The following is an 18024-nucleotide window of genomic DNA, read 5'->3' as shown; positions in this document are numbered from 1 at the left end:
CGTGCACCCAGGTTCGTCGTTGAGTACACCATCGCAGGCGCTCCTGCCTGTGATGCAGCGTCAAGGGTAACCGCAGCCATGGTCTCCGAGCTGATAGTCCATGCTGCTGCAAATGTCGTCGTACTGTTCGTGCAGATGGTTGTTGTCTTGGAAACGTCCCTATCTGTTGACTCAGGGATCGAGACGTGGCTGCACGATCCGTTACAGCCATGCGGATAAGATGCCTGTCATCTCGACTAATAGTGATTCGAGGCCGTTGCGATCCAGCACGGCGTTCTATATTACCCTCCTGAATCAACCGATTCCATATTCTGTCATTGGATCTCGATCAACGCGAGTAGCAATGTCGCGATACGATGAACCGCAATCGCGATAGGCTACAATCCGACCTTAATCGAAGTCGGAAACGTGATGGTACGCATTTCTCCTCCTTACACGAGGCATCAGAACAACGTTTCAAACGCCGGTCAACTGCTATTTGTGTATGAGAAATCGGTTGGAAAATTTCAGCACGTTGTAGGTGTCGCCACCGGTGCCAACCTTATGTGAATGCTCTGAAAAGCTAATCATTTGCATATCACTGCATCTTCTTCCTGTCTGTTAAATGTCGCGTATGTAGCACGTCATCTTCGTGGTGTAGCTATTTTAATGGCCAGTAGTGTATGCGCTAGACAGAACAGTGTGCTGCGAATAGCATCAGTCCTGGCGCACGCTGCACATGCAGACCCAGAGAGACCAGTTTGAATCACGCGCCAAGAGGGACCAAGAGCGACCAGAGTCTAAGTCCGAAGGGTGCCGTCCACATTCACAAGTTATTTGTAAACCTTGTTTACGCATCATTGTACGAAGCAGAGCATCAATGGCTATTCCCTCATACCTGAGTGAATGCGCTAGACAGAACAGTGTGCTATGAATAGCATCAGTTCTGACGCACGCTGCCCATGTGGACTATATCGGCTCCGCGTAGTCGGTAAAGACAACAATAGGAAGATGAGCACAATTAATTATTGAGAGTTTTCGCAAAAAGAACGAAAAATCCCATAAGAATAACATGGGAGGAAATGAGTTTTTGAGCAACACGAGTTAAGTAAATATACTGGACGATCAAAACTTAAAGAGCAACAATGACTAGATTAAGATGGATAGTGATTGAGAGCACCCAGAGAGCATCCCAGAGTGACCCAGAGAGCATCCCAGGGTGCCCCAGAGAGCTACAACACCAAGAAGAATCGCTTCTCGGCTTTTGGCAAGATCAATGTGTAGTTATTTAATAGCTCTCTCGCTCGTACACACACACACACACACACACACACACGCGCGCGCGCGCGCAGAGAGAGAGAGAGAAACGTAAGAGAAATCGATAGGCGTTATTTTCAGAGTGTACTTCGTTAGACTGATAGTGCTCCACAAAGATAGGGGCAAACGAGATGAAAAGTTGGAAGAAAAAAGTTCCAAACGTAAAGACATTCTTATGTTTCGAAAATAGAGCTGTAGTGCGACCTCCAGCACATGGCCAGATGATCGGAATCACAGATACGAACCACCCAAAACGCGGAGAATTGTAGTTAATCACTTATTTACATAAAAAACGATACGTGAACTGTTTTATAATCTACAAATGACGCATATCAAAACAAGACTGTATCATTCTAGATCGCACTGATGATGCCTTAAAGTGAAAAAGGCGAAATGCGTCCGGTAGAAATAAAATAGAGTGCAGGAAGAAAAGGTAGTCTTTCTTTACAAAACAAATTATATTATGAAGGTTTAGTAGTGGCCCGCCTGATTTCTAATACTAGGCATTTTCGTTTTATTGTCTAGAAATCATCTTAGTGTGTCATCTTAGCAGCAATATTAAACAGTCAGCGCTAGAAGATCGTTAATTCCTACGACATTGAAATTCTCTAGTGCTAGTCTGTCTTGTCTGCTGAAATGAACACAACATGGATAGTGCTGCGTCCGGGTGATTTTCTTGGGGAACGTCACTAGAGCAGCAATAGCAGCTGAACCTTCAACCACATCAAGGGATAAAAGTATGCTCATTTCGTCCTCTGAGCAAATGAAGAATGACGTCATTTTGTAACCACTGCTCAAGAGCAGTTTGTGTAGAACATTGATCTAGCTCCTGTAATACTAGTGTCTAAAGCAGGAGAATTTACTTGTTTTGTGTGTGTGCGGTACCGTACTCTTGGCGTTTACCTATTGCCTACCATAAGTTATGACATATTTTCCAATAACATTGTTTTTGTTGTTGTTGTGGTCTTCAGTCCTGAGACTGGTTTGATGCAGCTCTCCATGCTACTCTATCCTGTGCAAACTCCTTCATCTCCCAGTACCTACTGCAACCTACATCCTTCTGAATCTGCTTAGTGTATTCATCTCTTGGTCTCCCCCTACGATTTTTACACTCCACACTGCCCTCCAATACTAAATTGGTGATCCCTCGATGTCTCAGAACATGTCCTACCAACCGATCCCTCCTTCTAGTCAAGTAGTGCCACAAGCTCCTCTTTTCCCCAGTTCCATTCAGTACCTCCTCATTAGTTATGTGATCTACCCATCTAATCTTCAGCATTCTTCTGTAGCACCACATTTCGAAAGCTTCTGTTCTCTTCTTGTCTAAACTATTTATCGTCCACGTTTCACTTCCATACATGGCTACACTCCATACAAATATTTTCAGAAGCGATATCCTGACATTTAAATCTATACTCGATGTTAACAAATTTTTCTTCTTCAGAAACGCTTTCCTTTCGATTGCCAGTCTACATTTTATATCCTGTCTACTTCGACCATCATCAGGTATTTTGCTCCCCAAATAGCAAAACTCATTTACTACTTTAAGTGTCTCATTTCCTAATCTAATTCCTCAGCATCACCCGACTTAATTCGACTACATTCGATTATCCTCGTTTTGCTTTTGTTGATGTTCATCTTATATCGTCCTTTCAAGACACTGTCCATTCCGTTCAGCTGCTCTTCCAACTCCTTTGCTGTCTCTGACAGAATTACAATGTGATCGGCAAACCTCGAAGCTTTTATTACTTCTCCATGGATTTTAATACCTACTCCGAAATTTTTGTTGTAGTGTGTAAAACAATACATTTTGAACTCATTTCTTACGTATACCGTTGCTGGTGTAATACTAGTCCATTACCTATGAAATACGGTAATATCATCGTCCCCACCCCCCTCCGCCCCACGACTGCCACCGTCGGAGATTCGAGTCCTTCCTCGAGCATGGGTGTGTGTGTGTTGTCCATAGCATAAATTAGTTTAAGTTAAAGTAGGGTGTAGGCTTAGCGATCGATTACCTCAGCAGTTTGGTCCCATAAGAGCTTACCACAAATTGCCATCCCCCCCCCCCCCCCCCCGCTTGTCATCTAGGGTTAATAATGCCCAAGGAGACGAAATTATGTAGCTGTTAAATAATGATAGGAAGTGTTTACTTCAAAATGAAAGAACAGGCTACGCAGGGAAATAACTTCCCTTAAGAAATGCCTAGAATTGTTATGAATGTTACTAAACAGAGTATAAAGATTTAGCAGTGTAACTTGTGACCAACATAGCTGTTAATGTACGGCATTAAGCCGCTCGACATTAAGTAAATGTAGGTACTGCACGTTGTGGCTTTCTCTAGGGTGTGCGTGTATTTCGTGGAATTTGACGCTGCTCCGGAGTACCGCCAGGGAACGGCTACTACCTCCGGAGACCCGGCCATTGCTTTAATGCGTACACTGCCTCGTGGCTTCTGCAGGACGCGGGACACAGTGCTCTGTCGCTGTGAGTGCTCGCCGGGTAGCACTGACAAACAGCCCCGTCTCGTCAGTCAGTAACAACACGCTCTGTAGCGCTACCCGCACTCCGTTCATCACCGGCCGCTCTCTGCCACCGTTGGTGCCGCTTCTCCTACCAGCGTGCGCCCACGGTGCGTTGCAGCATGTTCTGAATGGTGTACGTCAAACTGTTTCTAGGAAACGGCGTTCGAGTGTCGCGTAGCTGCTGCATCGTCCTACATAGTGCTTTGCAGGCTTCAGCTGCGAGCGCACTTCAAAAAGAAAGTTAACATTACTATCGCGGGCCAAGTAACTTTTATTGAATGCCCCTTTATACTTCAAAGTGTCACGGATGCATCACACTACTTTTATGCTTTGCCGCCAAGTCGCTGCAAGCAAACCGAGTGAGGTGGCGCAGTGGTTAGCACGCTGGACTCGCATCCGAACGACGGTTCAAACCGGCGGCCTGCCATCTTGATTTAGGTTTCCTATGATTTCCCTAAATCGCTTCAGGCAAATGCCGGGACGGTTCTTTTGAAAGCGCACGACCGACATCCTTCCTCACCCTTCCCTAATGAAATGTGACCGATCACCTCGTTGTTAGGGCCCCTCCCCCGAATCAACCGACTAATCTCTGTACGCAACAGTCGGAGTGTTCTGAAAATCGTTGAATTCCTCGACGCCAGAAATGCGCTCCTTGGTCACACAGTCATTCCAATTTGGTCAAATTGTTGGCACCATTTCGCTACGGCGGGGCGCAATATTGCGTTTGGCCCATACACCGACATAATTTCACAGTCAGTCTGTGTGCATTTTAGACGTTTTGTATACTTCAACTTCAGAACACGTTTGCAGTTGCCGCTCCATTCCACTGCCACACCATGACGCACTTGTTATGTGTGTCTGCAGGAAAGATGGAACATGAACTCTCTTCATCCAACGATTCACTCTTATGGCGCAGTGCTCTTAGCGTTGGACGATATGTGTAATTTACTTTCTTATTTCCCTACAGACACACTTTCAAAAATGGCTCTGAGCGCTATGGGACTCAACATCTGAGGTCATCAGTCCCCTAGAACTTAGAACTACTTAAACCTAACTAACCTAAGGACATCACACACATCCATGCCCGAGGCAGTATTCGAACCTGCGACCGTAGTGGTCACGCGGTTCCAGACTGATGTGCCTAGAACCGGAGGGCTACAGCGGCCGGCGACACGCTTTCATTGATGACTCTGAAGGTTTTGCAACTTCACCTGTGTCTAACGAGGCAATACTAACAGATGTACAGATAATTTCAGGTGTTCTCTAAGGAAATATTATAGGACATATTATTGGTTCCAGTACACATAAATCGTCTAGCAGACACCGTAGGAAACTCCATGGGGCTCTTTCCTGATGATGCTGTTGTCTACAGGAATGTAGCAGTGCGAGAAGGCTGTAAAAATTCAGGAAGATATTTCGAGGATCGGTTAGTGGTGCAGACAGCGACGGTTGATCTTCGTGAAAGAAGCCAGTAACGTACTGCACATACATAGGCAATCACATCCGTTACGGTATAAAACAGATGACGAAAAGTCACTGGACATAGTAACTACCGTAAAATGCTTAAGAGTAACCATTCTGAGCACGCTAGAGTACAATAACCACACAAAAGTCATTGTAGAAAAGCAGAGTCCAGGTTGGGATCACTGGAAGAGTGTTAACGAAATACAATTCATCCATGAATGAAGGCCGGCCGTCGTGACCGAGCGGTTCTAGGCGCTTCAGTCTGGAACCGCGCGGCTGCTATGGTCGCAGGTTCGAATCCTGCCTCGGGCATGGATGTGTGTGATGTCCTTCGGTTAGTTAGTTTTAAGTAGTTCTAAGTTCTAGGGGACTGATGACCAGAGATGTTAAGTCCCATAGTGCTTCTAGCCATTTGAACCATGAATGAAGGGACTGACACTTTGAAACTGAGTGGCAGTATACGTTTCATAAGAGTTAAGTGCGCCTGAGGCTTTAGCGTGCCGAAAGTGAATTGTCTTTTTGCTATTTCACGCTGCAGGAGTAACAGGTAGCCTCCTAATAAGGCAACAGAATCTGATGGTTTGCTGATTTTGTTTTATTTTATTTTATTTTTTTTTTTTTTTGGGGGGGGGGGGCATCAAACAGCGAGGTCATCGTTCCCATAAGATTACGGAAGGAAGTCGGTCCTTCCGAATGAACCATACCGGTATGTGCCTGAAGTGATTTAGGTAATTCACGGGAAAGCTAAATCAGGATGGCCGAACGCGGTTTTCAACCGTCGTCCTCTCGAATGCGAGTCCAGTGTGCTAACCACTGCGCCACCTCACTCGGCAAAATCTTACACAGTCTGTTTCCCACTTTATCCTGTGTGTAAGTAAATGCAAGAACACATTTTGATGTTTGCTCCGCCGGTCGTGCTGGCCGAGTGGTTCTAGGCGCTACAGTCTGGAACCGCGCGACCCCTACGGTCGCAGGTTCGAATCCTGCCTCCGGCATGGATGTGTGTGATGTCCTTAGGTTAGTTAGGTTTAAGTAGTTCTTAGTTCTAGGGGACTGATGACCTCACAAGTTAAGTCCCATAGTGCTCCGAGCCATTTTACTTTTTTATTTTTTTTATGTTCGCCCCAGTATGGACGGAGTTGTTACGGAGAGGTAAAATGGTAGTGTCAACTTAACTTGAAGGTGGACAATGTTGAAACCAGAGAGCTTGGTCGGTGACCTGGAGCGGAAGTCTGCTTTTGCTGGAGTCAGTCGGATAGTTTCTAGCAGAAACCTCCCTCTCCCCTCACTTGGGATGGGCGTTCTCGGACAGGCGCTTACACTGATAAAACCACTCTCTTTGGAGTGCTCCTCTGGTATCATAAACAAAGGTAATCGGTTGGTTTAGTTGACACTGAGGCTACTGTTACTTATTGATGTCTTTGCAGATGTTAAGTAAATATTTTTTTGAAACACCAGGTTACACGTTAATTTAGTGCGTAATGTCGTTTGGTGAATGAAGTTTTGTGTTATATACATTCTGTCATTAGGGAAGCCGTTAAACTTGATCTTTTGCAAGTGTATTGGAAAAGTATTATTAACAGCTGTTTTTGCATTTTGTTGCTGTCTTTTTGTTTTTTGCATACAGAAAGCTAGGTACTACTGATACGTAGCTACTGATACGCACATCGAATTTCTGTTCGCTTCGTCGTTCCTGAATTTATTGGAGATTGCCTAAATCATGGAGTCTGAAGATTATTTAGCCTTCACTGAGAGATTCTTGGTCAATGGTCTTGCGTTAACAATAGAACTAAAATCCCTCATTTTAACGGACTCTGACATACAATCTGAACTTCAATTTATTTCGCAGTACTTGAATTTTGGCCCACAGCTGACCATATGCCTTCAAACTGATAAGCCTCCCCCTCCCCACCCCTCTTACAGACCAACGCAAGCAGTGTTTGACAATGCTTACCTATATACGTGGAAAATTCGTTTAGGCTACAGATTTCTGTGCACCTGTGCCTCTCTTTATGTGGTTCTCACAGACAAGCCTTGCCTAGTCAGACGCATGCCCTCGACACTTCCATTCACTCTGAGTTAAGCTATTACACGGTAGAATTGAAGTTGTTTGGACCTTGCGCTTGTTAATCACATGCGCTCCTCAAAATGTTTCGTAAAAACGTTGGCCTCTGGTGGAGACAAAGGAGGGCTCATAGCCATTCCGTGCGCCATACCAGTGATGCAGCTGTCGTCGGGAGCTTGATGTTGAGCAATTTCAGTTCCAGAGAATGTACTATTGAAAACATGCGACACTGATGCATTAACTGAGTGTATTTGCCCATACAGTGTTCTATTCCGTGCCACCCCCGAAACAGTTTCATTGTCAGTTCATTGCGTGCGCGCATCAACGCACCGTTCTCCTAATGTTTAAATCTGCTACCGCACACACGCTTCAAACAAAGGCCTAAATATAGTCGTCAAAAAAATTGACGTGCGTGACACTGGCTTAAGTCAAATGGCTCTGAGCACTATGGGACTTAACATCTATGGTCATCAGTCCCCTAGAACTAACCTAAGGACATCACACAAAACCCAGTCAACACGAGGCAGAGAAAATCCCTGACCCTGCCGGGAATGGAACCCGGGAACCCGGGCGTGGGAAGCGAGAACGCTACCGCACGACCACGAGCTGCGGACTGGCTTAAGTCATTCAGAGGTGAAAGCACAGCTCACAGTTCAGATTTTAGTGAATAGTAATCACTGTATTTCTACAGTTCTACTGATACGGTGCACATTTCAATTTAAATATTTTATCCGTGTCCTCACAGACGAAAGCTAATCCCCCAGTTATGCCGTCAATTTAACAGTCCTCATCTCCTGCCACAGATCGTACACTTCGATTGTTAATTTCGATTGCCGAAACAGGTTCTACTACAGAGATATATAAAGATACATTGAAACATTTGTGTTTAGCGAGACGCATTGGCAATATTTGAATAATATCATTAATAAAACTCAAGAACAAAATAAAATAATAAAAGGAATAAAATACTTATATAGGCTGTTCAGAGCTATATCTCCAGAGTGGCGCTACACAACATGTTCTAGAAAGGGTTCATCCTATGGTAAATGTTTGTAAAAGAACATATTTGTAACATATTAATGATGGGCTCCATGTGGTTCCCCAGTCGTGCAGCGACCGTAAACCATACAATTACCAAATATGCAGCAACCAGTCGCAAAATCATTTTTTATTGATTCACTTTTGCAAATCAATTTCAACTGATTAACAGCCATCATCGGTGCTTTTAGCCAATATGTGCCCTGAGTAGTAATACTGTCTTAAGCAGAGGTCAAACATAAAGCGATACATCGAGAATTTGCGACTGGTGGCTGCATATTTGGTAATTTTAATATTTGTAACATGTTCTTAACATATTTGGAACATGTTTGTAACAGAACATATTTATGAATCAGTTGCAGAACTTGTTGCAACACAGAGATACGATCCCCCTGAGGATGCAGTGTTCGAGGAATGTCGGCGGCGTCTGGAATGTGGAGCGTGTGGTGCCAACTGCTCACGGCGTTCCAGCCATGTTGACAGATGCCACCGTAATGCCGCCATTGCAACCACCGATAATAAATTATGCGAGCGCCTTCTCACGGCATCGAGAGTCAGTTTGCGATAAGTTTCTTCTCTGCTTTGGCTCGTTTTCTTTTACTGTCGGAGAAATAATAGACACATCTCTGACGTGGTTGGTGCAGTTCTACTCATCACAATGAGAAATGCCACACACAGTACCACGACGGCTGGTCTCCGTAGTCTCTTTTCGAAAATTTCATGCGCAAGTGAAACTGGCGTAACCTACCTAAACTGCGGCATATCACTGCAGTGTATCCTTACATCGAAGAATATTTCTGCGCACCTGATGTCAATAACAGGATTCCCTAAAATAACAACTCCTCTAGTATCACTATGAGCAATCACACTTCTCATTTCAGCAATCAACTGCCTCTGTCCGCATATTACCACACGTTGCTATAGGTTATCAACTGCTCGTACGATAGTATTAAAAATAATTTCAGCGTATATTGTAGTACAATCAGTAATACAGCTGCACAGATCATGCAATATCGACAATTTCACTGTATTTACTTATCGAACAGAAGTACTCTGTCAGTGTCCATACGCAATAATATTCGTTCTATATATAGGCTTAATTGCTTCTATCTGACACCTCTATCAATCATCCGTCTAGCACTTCTCACAGACGTCATTGCATGGCACCTTAGACATTACTTTCAGAGCATAGATTAATCAGTATCACATTACTATCAAAAGCAGTTTTTTATTAATTTTTTTTATTTTTTACTGTATTTATTTAGCTTCAAGCAAACAATGGCTTGCTATCTATTCGAAGACTACGCAGATACTACCGTATTTCGACAATGATATCTTTTTCTCTTTTTTAGAATTGCGTTCCTCAGTCGGTGAAAACGTATGCCTGTCGATCTGTTAGGAGCCATTTTTCTCAGAATCGGATAGTGGTATCAAGTTGAAATTTTTATCAACTTTTAAAGCATATGATCCCTAGACTTTGCAAAGAATTGAAGCTTCTAAGTCAATGCAGTCAAATGATACGCCCATTTTTGTCACATAACTTGATTGTCACGAACTCAGTCATCAAAACCCATAGATGAACTATCTATAAATATAATTAAGTTGACAAAATAATTTTTTTCACTTTGTAAAGGCGTGTTTGTTTGCATGAATATCACTGGCAGATCAAAACTGTGTGCCAGATCGAGAATCGAATTCAGGGCTATTGCCTGCCGCGGATAAGCAGTATAGCAGTTGGGCTTTCCAAGCACGATAGGTCGTTAGTTTCGTTTGGGTAGGTCAGTTTATAGAACAACTGACTGCGAAAGGTATAGGCCCCGAGTTCGAGTTTTGATCCGACAAACAGTTTCAATCTTCTAGTAAGTTTCATAATTAAGTTTTAACAGAACGCTCAGGGCATGATTCATACTAGCACTTGTCTGAATCTCTTCATTTCACATCGTCGTTAGAATCACAGTAGTGAAGCCTAGGTTTTGTGTTTCCTCCTATGTATGTTCTGTAGCTGCCATCGATGGGATTATTATAGTTCATTTTGTGAAGCTGTGTGTTTACTTATGTACAAACGTGTTTTGAGCGAAATATGTTTATATGCATAAGATACAATATTCTTTAAAGGACTGCTGCAATATACGTAATATTTTTCAAGAGAGACGACCGTTCTAAAATGTCGATGGCCGCTTTGTTATACGCGTTCATTATCATAAGCATATCTTTCATGTGTAATTACGCCGTAGTATGAACCGATTATAAGATCAAATGGTTCAAATGGGTCTGAGCACTATGCGACTTAACTTCTGAGGTCATCAGTCGCCTAGAACGTAAAATGAAGAGATTCAGTCGCCTAGAACTTAAATCTAACTAACCTAAGGACATCACACACATCCATGCCCGAGGTAGGATTCCAGACTGTAGTGCCTAGAACCGAACGGTCACTCCGGCTGGCGATTATGAGATCAAAGCACGCTTTTAGTGGTAGGGTTTCGACGGTGCATCGAACTAGGGTTTCAACGTTTACACGTTACTTGTGTTACCACTATAAAAAATTTCTGCCGAACTACCCCAGGCAGGGTGACAGACGTTTTAGATAAACTCTTAGAGTTGGGTGTCGGCGTGTGTTTAATGTACTGGTTGCTGTTACTTGTGTATCATACACAGGTTGCCATTAATGACAGCAGCCGAATTAATATGCAGCATGCCTTACTTGGGAGCCGGTCGTTGTGGCAGAGCGGTTCTAGGCGCTTCAGTCTGGAACCGGGCGACCGCTACGGTCGCAGGTTAGAATCCTGTCTCTGGCATGGATGTGTGTGATGTCCTTCGGTTAGTTAGGGTCAAGTAGTTCTAAGTGACTGATGACCTCAGATGTTAAGCCCCATAGCGCTCAGAGCCATTTGAACCATTCTGAACCTTACTTCGACTGAGAATCGTAAGACCTTTGTAACTGGATTATTTTCTGCGATGCAACGAAATGTGAATCAGAAACTTGCACATGTTTTGCTTATTGGTGGTTGTTTCCAGTCGCACTTTAAGTACGAAGTGCATTCAAGTTCTAAGGCCTCCGATTTTTCTTCTAATTAACTACTCACCCGAAATCGATGAAACTGGCGTTACTTCTCGACGTAATCGCCCTGCAGACGTACACATTTTTCACAACGCTGACGCCATGATTCCATGGCAGCGGCGAAGGCTTCTTCAGGAGTCTGTTTTGACCACCGGAAAATCGCTGAGGCAATAGCAGCACGGCTGGTGAATGTGCGGCCACGGAGAGTGTCTTTCATTGTTGGAAAAAGCCAAAAGTCACTAAGAGCCAGGTCAGGTGAGTAGGGAGCATGAGGAATCATTTCAAAGTTGTCATCACGAAGAAACTGTTGCGTAATGTTAGCTCGATGTACGGGTGCGTTGTCTTGGTGAAACAGCACACGCGCAGCCCTTCCCGGACGTTTTTGTTGCAGTGCAGGAAGGAATTTGTTCTTCAAAACATTTTCGTAGGATGCACCTGTTACCGTAGTGCCCTTTGGAACGCAATGGGTAAGGATTACGCCCTCGCTGTCCCAGAACATGGACACCATCATTTTTTCAGCACTGGCGGTTACCCGAAATTTTTTTGGTGGCGGTGAATCTGTGTGCTTCCATTGAGCTTTGTTTCTGGATTGAAAAATGGCATCCATACATTGTCACAACCGACGAAAAGAAAGTCCCATTCATGCTGTCATTGCACGTCAACATTGCTTGGCAACATGCCACACGGGCAGCCATGTGGTCGTCCGTCAGCATTCGTGGCACCCACCTGGATGTCACTTTTCGCATTTTGAGGTCGTCATGCAGGATTGTGTGCACAGAACCCACAGAAATGCCAACTCTGGAGGCGATCTGTTCAACAGTCATTCGGCGATCCCCCAAAACAATTCTCTCCACTTTCTCGATCATGTCGTCAGACCGGCTTGTGCGAGCCCGAGGTTGTTTCGGTTTGTTGTCACACGATGTTCTGCCTTCATTAAACTGTCGCACCCACGAACGCACTTTCGACACATCCATAACTCCATCACCACATGTCTCCTTCAACTGTAGATGAATTTCAGTTGTTTTCACACCACGCAAATTCAGCAAACGAATGATTGCACGCTGTTCAAGTAAGGAAAACGTCGCCATTTTAAGTATTTAAAACAGTTCTCATTCTCGCCGCTGGCGGTAAAATGCCCATCTGCCGTACGCTACCATCTCTGGGACGTATTGACAATGAACGCAGCCTCATTTTAAAACAATGCGCATGTTTCTATCTCTTTCCAGTCCGGAGGAAAAAAATCGGAGGCCTTAGAACTTGAATGCACCTCACAATACGCACAAATCCACGTACACGTTCACAACAAATCTGATAAAACTTTCTGTACTGAAACATTTTATTTATTTATTGCTTATTTAGCCTGAACATATTAAGGCCTTCAGGCCCTCTGTTACATCTGACCTGCAACAAAACATATCAAAGTTGTTACAGGGGATTCCCAAGAACAACAACAACAACAACAATAGCAGTAAAGAGCATTTAGAAGGATATAGATTAGTTTAACACATTTGAGGCACGTTTAATATTATAAAAGACAAAATGGGTACAGGAAGAGTGGATTGAAACGACAGTGACGTCTACATCCACATCTGTATGTATGGATACTCTGCATATCACACTTACGTGCCTGGCAGAGGATTCATGGAACCACTTTCCCAATAGCTCGCTATTATTCCAGTCTCGAACAGCGCGCGAAAAAAAAAATAAAAAAAAGCGAAAAGAAAACCACCTACATCCTTCTGTACGACCTCTAGTTTCGCTTATTTTATTCTGATGATGGTTTCTTCCTATGTAGGTCGACGTCAACAAAATATTTTCGCATTCGGATTGGAAAGTTGGCAAATGAAATTTCGTGGAGAAGACAAACGCCGCCGTTTTAATGATGTTCACGCCAAGTATTGCATCATGTCAGTGACACACTCCCCTATTTCCCGATAATGCAAAACGTGCTGCTCTTCCTTGAACATTTTCGATGTACTCCGTTAATCCTATCTGTTAAGAATCCCACACCGCACAGCACTACTCCAAATAGGACAGCCAAGTGTAGTGGAGGCAGTTTCTTTAGTAGATCTGTTGCGTTCTCTGATTGTTCTGTCAATAAATCGCAGTCTTTAGGTCGCCTTCCCTAGAACATTTTCTGTGTGTCCTTTCTAATTTAAGTCGTTCATAGTTGTAATTCCTAGATATTTAGTAGTATTTACGCCTTTAGCACTAATGTGGATGACCTTATACTTTTCCTTATTTGGGGACAGTTGACAATTTTTGCACTATACAGATATCTTATCTAAATCGTATTCGAATTGATTTTGATCTTATGATGGCTTCACTACACGACAAACAAGAGCATCGTCTGCAAAATATCTAAGACGGCTGCTCATATTGTCTCCTAAATCGCTTATACAGATAAGAAACAGCAGAGCGCCTATAGCACTACCTCGGAGAACGCTGGAAGTCACTTCTGTTTTACTCGACGACTTTCCGTCAGTTACTACGAATTGTGACCACTCTGACAGGAAGTCACGAATCCAGTCGCATAACTCAGACGATGGTCTCCAAGCACGCAGTCTGATAAAAAAGGCGCTTGTGATGTACGGTGGCTTTTAGGTAGGAACAGAATATAAACAGAGAACTCTTTCTTTGGTCAGTTGCAGCAGAAGCTGTATATATTGCCAGTCTTGCTTGCAAAAGTAGGGCAGAGTTCATCATCTGAATCTTCATGATCAGGACGGACTACGGACCTTTGGTACAGAGCCGAGTGGAAGGACTGAGTCAAAGGCTCAGACGGTTCTGCGGTCGTTTAGGTTGCAGATTTCTCGACTTGCGCCGTGTGTGGTGGGTTTCCGGGTTCCACTTAACACGTCATTGGTCCACTACACGCAGGAGGCGGCTGCAAGAGTAGTGGGGACTATGTGCTGTGGACTGTGCCGTTTTGTAGGAGTAAAGGGTATCGAGAAGGTGATCACTGTCAAAGGTTGTAGGATGAACACGGGGAGAAAGCAGAAAATTCAGTAGTCAGTATTGTTCTCGTAAACTGTCGTAGTTGTGTTGGAAAAGAAACAGAGCTCCAAGCGCAAACCGAGAACACTGAAGCTCAAATCGTTATTTGTACCCAAATATGGGTAAAGCCGGAGGTACGTTTAGCCGAATTCTTGCAAAGGTGTTTAGAGAGGACAGATCAAATTAAGTTGGTGTCGGAGTGATTGTTATTAATAGAAATAGTTTATATGGCAGCGAAATTAAAGTAGGTAGTTCCTGTGAGTTACAAAGGGTAGAAGTTATACTTAAAGAACGGAATGAATTAATAATTAGTTCCCTATCCGGCCCCACCGCCCGCCCCCCCCTCGTCTCAAATCATTCAGTTGCTGAACAGTCCAAAAATAACGTGAGTGTTGTCTCAAATAGGTACCGCATTCATAGAATTATGGTTGGTGGTGACTTCGTCTATCCTCTTTATGATGGCGAAATATATCGATTTTAAAAAAACGAATAAAAATTTGCTTGGTGCCTTCCTAAGAGAGACACTCCACTGCGTCGGAACGAAGTATGTAATGGTACACCACATTTGGCTTAAACGAAGTAGCTGAAGCAATTGAGGGATTCGTACCGAATAAATCAATAGAAGACGGTATTGATTCTCCAAGATACACAAACAGAACAGAAAACTGTTGCAGAAACAACGAAAAAAGCACGCCTGAGACAAAATCTCCAACACTGGCGATGCTTGATGGAAGCTCGAAACTTAGCGCAGACTTAACGCGAGATACAGAACGAAACTCAGTTTCAAAATCCAAAGAGATTCTGGTCATGGTACTGTAGCGGCAGGGCACAATCAGTACCCTCACTACGCGATATTAATGGTAATATTATCGAAGACAACACCACTAAAGCGGAGTCATTACACACAGTTTTTGAAATCCCTTCACCAAAGACGACCAAGTAAATATTAAAGAATTTGAATCGAGACTAAATCCCAACATGAAAGTAGATATCCTCGGTATATCGAAGCACCTTAAAAACCTTTAATAAAGGCAAGTCTTGTGGTCCTGATAGCATACCAGTACGGTTCCTTTCAGATTATGCTGATACTCTAACAACATACTTAGCAGTCACATACAACCGCTTACTCGACGAAAGATCCGTACCAAAAGACTGGAAAGCTGCACGGGTCACACCATACTCAAAAAGGAGATGGGAGTAATCCGATTAATTACAGACATATATCACTGACGTTATTTTTCAGTAAGATTTTGGAACATATGCAGTGTTCGAACATTTTGAATTACGTCGAAGAAAACGATCTGTTGACACACAGACAGCACAAAACTACTTCTTAATTCACGCTAAGTAATGAGTGCTATCGGCAGAGGATTTCAAATTCATTCCATATTTCTAGATTTTCAGAAATTTTTTGGCACTATTCCTCTTTGCGAGACTGAATTTCCTGTCAGCAATACTACAGTACGGAGAAATCGACGGAAAATCGTAGGGGAAAACACTATACCTGGTGCTCCCCAAGGAAGTGCTATAGGACCTCTGCTGTTCCTAATCTATATATATGATTTAAGACAATATCTGAGAAGCCTTTTAAGATTGTTTGCAGATAATGCTCTTATTTACCCTCTAGTAAAACAAAAGATCCAAACCAATTGCAAAATGATTTCGGCACGACATCGGTATAGTGCGAGAAGTGGCAACTGTCCCTGAAAGAGGAAATGTGTAAGACCATCCACGTGAGTACGAAAATCAATACATTAAATTTCGGTTACATTATAAATTACACAGATTTAAAGGCTGTCAGATGCTAAGGAATTAGCATTACGAACATTAATTTGATCGATCACACAAATAATGCTGTGGTGAAGGCAAACCAAAGATTACGTTTTATTGGAAGAACGTCTAGAATCTGCAACAGCTATAGTAAAAGACTGTCTACGTTAAGCTTGTCCCTTCTCTACTAGAATGTTGCAGATAGGATTGACCATGGACATCGAAAAAGTCTAAAGAAGTGCAGCCGTTTTGTATTATCGTGAAATAGGCGTAAAACAATAGCAGTTCTGATAAGTGAGTTGGGATGGTACTCATTAAAACAAAGGCGTTCTTTGTTGTGGTGACATCTTTTCATGAAATTTCAGCCATCCTCTGAATGAGGAAATATTTTATTGTAGCCATCCTATACAGGGAAAAGTGATCATTGTAAAACATATAGCAATATAAATTTTTCATTTTGGATGCGTTGTCACAGAGTATATGCAGCCCATCGCGACTCCGTTGCTGGTATATGAGCACCGAATGAAGGCAAGAAGTATGTGTGGTCTTTGAACAGGAACTTTTTGATCGTCACTCTTACAGAAAGATATATACGTTTATTTTTCTCGCTCGCTGGTAGAAAGTGGAACGGTAGAGAAGTAGTCTGAAGGTATTTCGAAGGACCCTCTGCTAGGAACAAAAATTTGGACATCAGAGTAGTCATGTAGATTCAGATGTAGCTACACATGACTTGCGAGTTTGGACTCTTTATTCATACAGTGGAGTTATTTAATAACAACTTCCGTAGTTATTCCGTAACGTCGCATTTTCCCACTCTGAGGGATGATATATACTTGCCAAGAAGGACCCAAATGAATCCTGTTATTAGCATTGGTTGTTTTCATTTGCACGGTATCTGTAGGCGCTATGTCGCATTGATCTGAACAGTACAAAGGAGCTGAATGGTGCATCTGTTCCACGTGGTCAGACAACCCCGCTTAGAAGGCCCCCTGTAGTACCCTCCACGACCAGGCCTCTCGACGACATAGAACTGGAGCACTATTTCTCAATCTTTCTTGACCATATCTGGAACTATCGGTTTATGTCATTACTTCCGAGATACTGAGCCTTTTTACATTGAAGATTGTCAATACCTAATGGATTCAGTGGATAAAAACTGAATCCTTTAACTGTGATACTATTTGAATCGTTTGCTGATGTGACCATTTTCCTTTGTTGCAGGTTAGTTGGATACAGTGCTGTCGATATAGAATATCCTATAAATCACTACGTAAGAAGTCTATATTTGGTAAGTTAAATCTCAATTTCTTCCACTGCACATTATCGATTCCAGATTTCATTGTATTCAAATCCAACGTTCTTTTTATTTTTCAACCATATTTACAGCTTCGAAATTTACTCTGTTTGCTCCTTTTAATTGCATCATATGTTACGGAGTTTGATTTTTTTCTGTCCCTTGTACTGCCATTTACAGTTGCTCCACAGACCATTGCGTACCAGCTCTTCATGTTCAGAGATGTCATTCATGGACACCACAGAAAATTCGACGTGTTTCTCGCATAAAAGCCCTAAATTCTTCAAACTCAGATAATAGATGAGATACAGGGAAGGTTAACAGTTGGTGCAATTAAGAAAGCCCAGAGACAATTGTCTGAGTGAAAGAAATAAAACCGATGAAATGAAATGTCGTGTGGCTAGAGCCTTCCGTCAGCTAGAATAGTCGCCTGTTTTAATCGAATTAAAAGGAAATAGTGAAATCTAAATTCTTTCGGAATTTCAGTATAATATTCGTACAATATTAAATGGGTTTT

The sequence above is a fragment of the Schistocerca cancellata genome, chromosome 5 (assembly GCF_023864275.1).
Source record: "Schistocerca cancellata isolate TAMUIC-IGC-003103 chromosome 5, iqSchCanc2.1, whole genome shotgun sequence".
Taxonomy (NCBI): Eukaryota; Metazoa; Arthropoda; class Insecta; order Orthoptera; family Acrididae; genus Schistocerca; species Schistocerca cancellata.
This window is presented reverse-complemented; position numbering follows the sequence as displayed.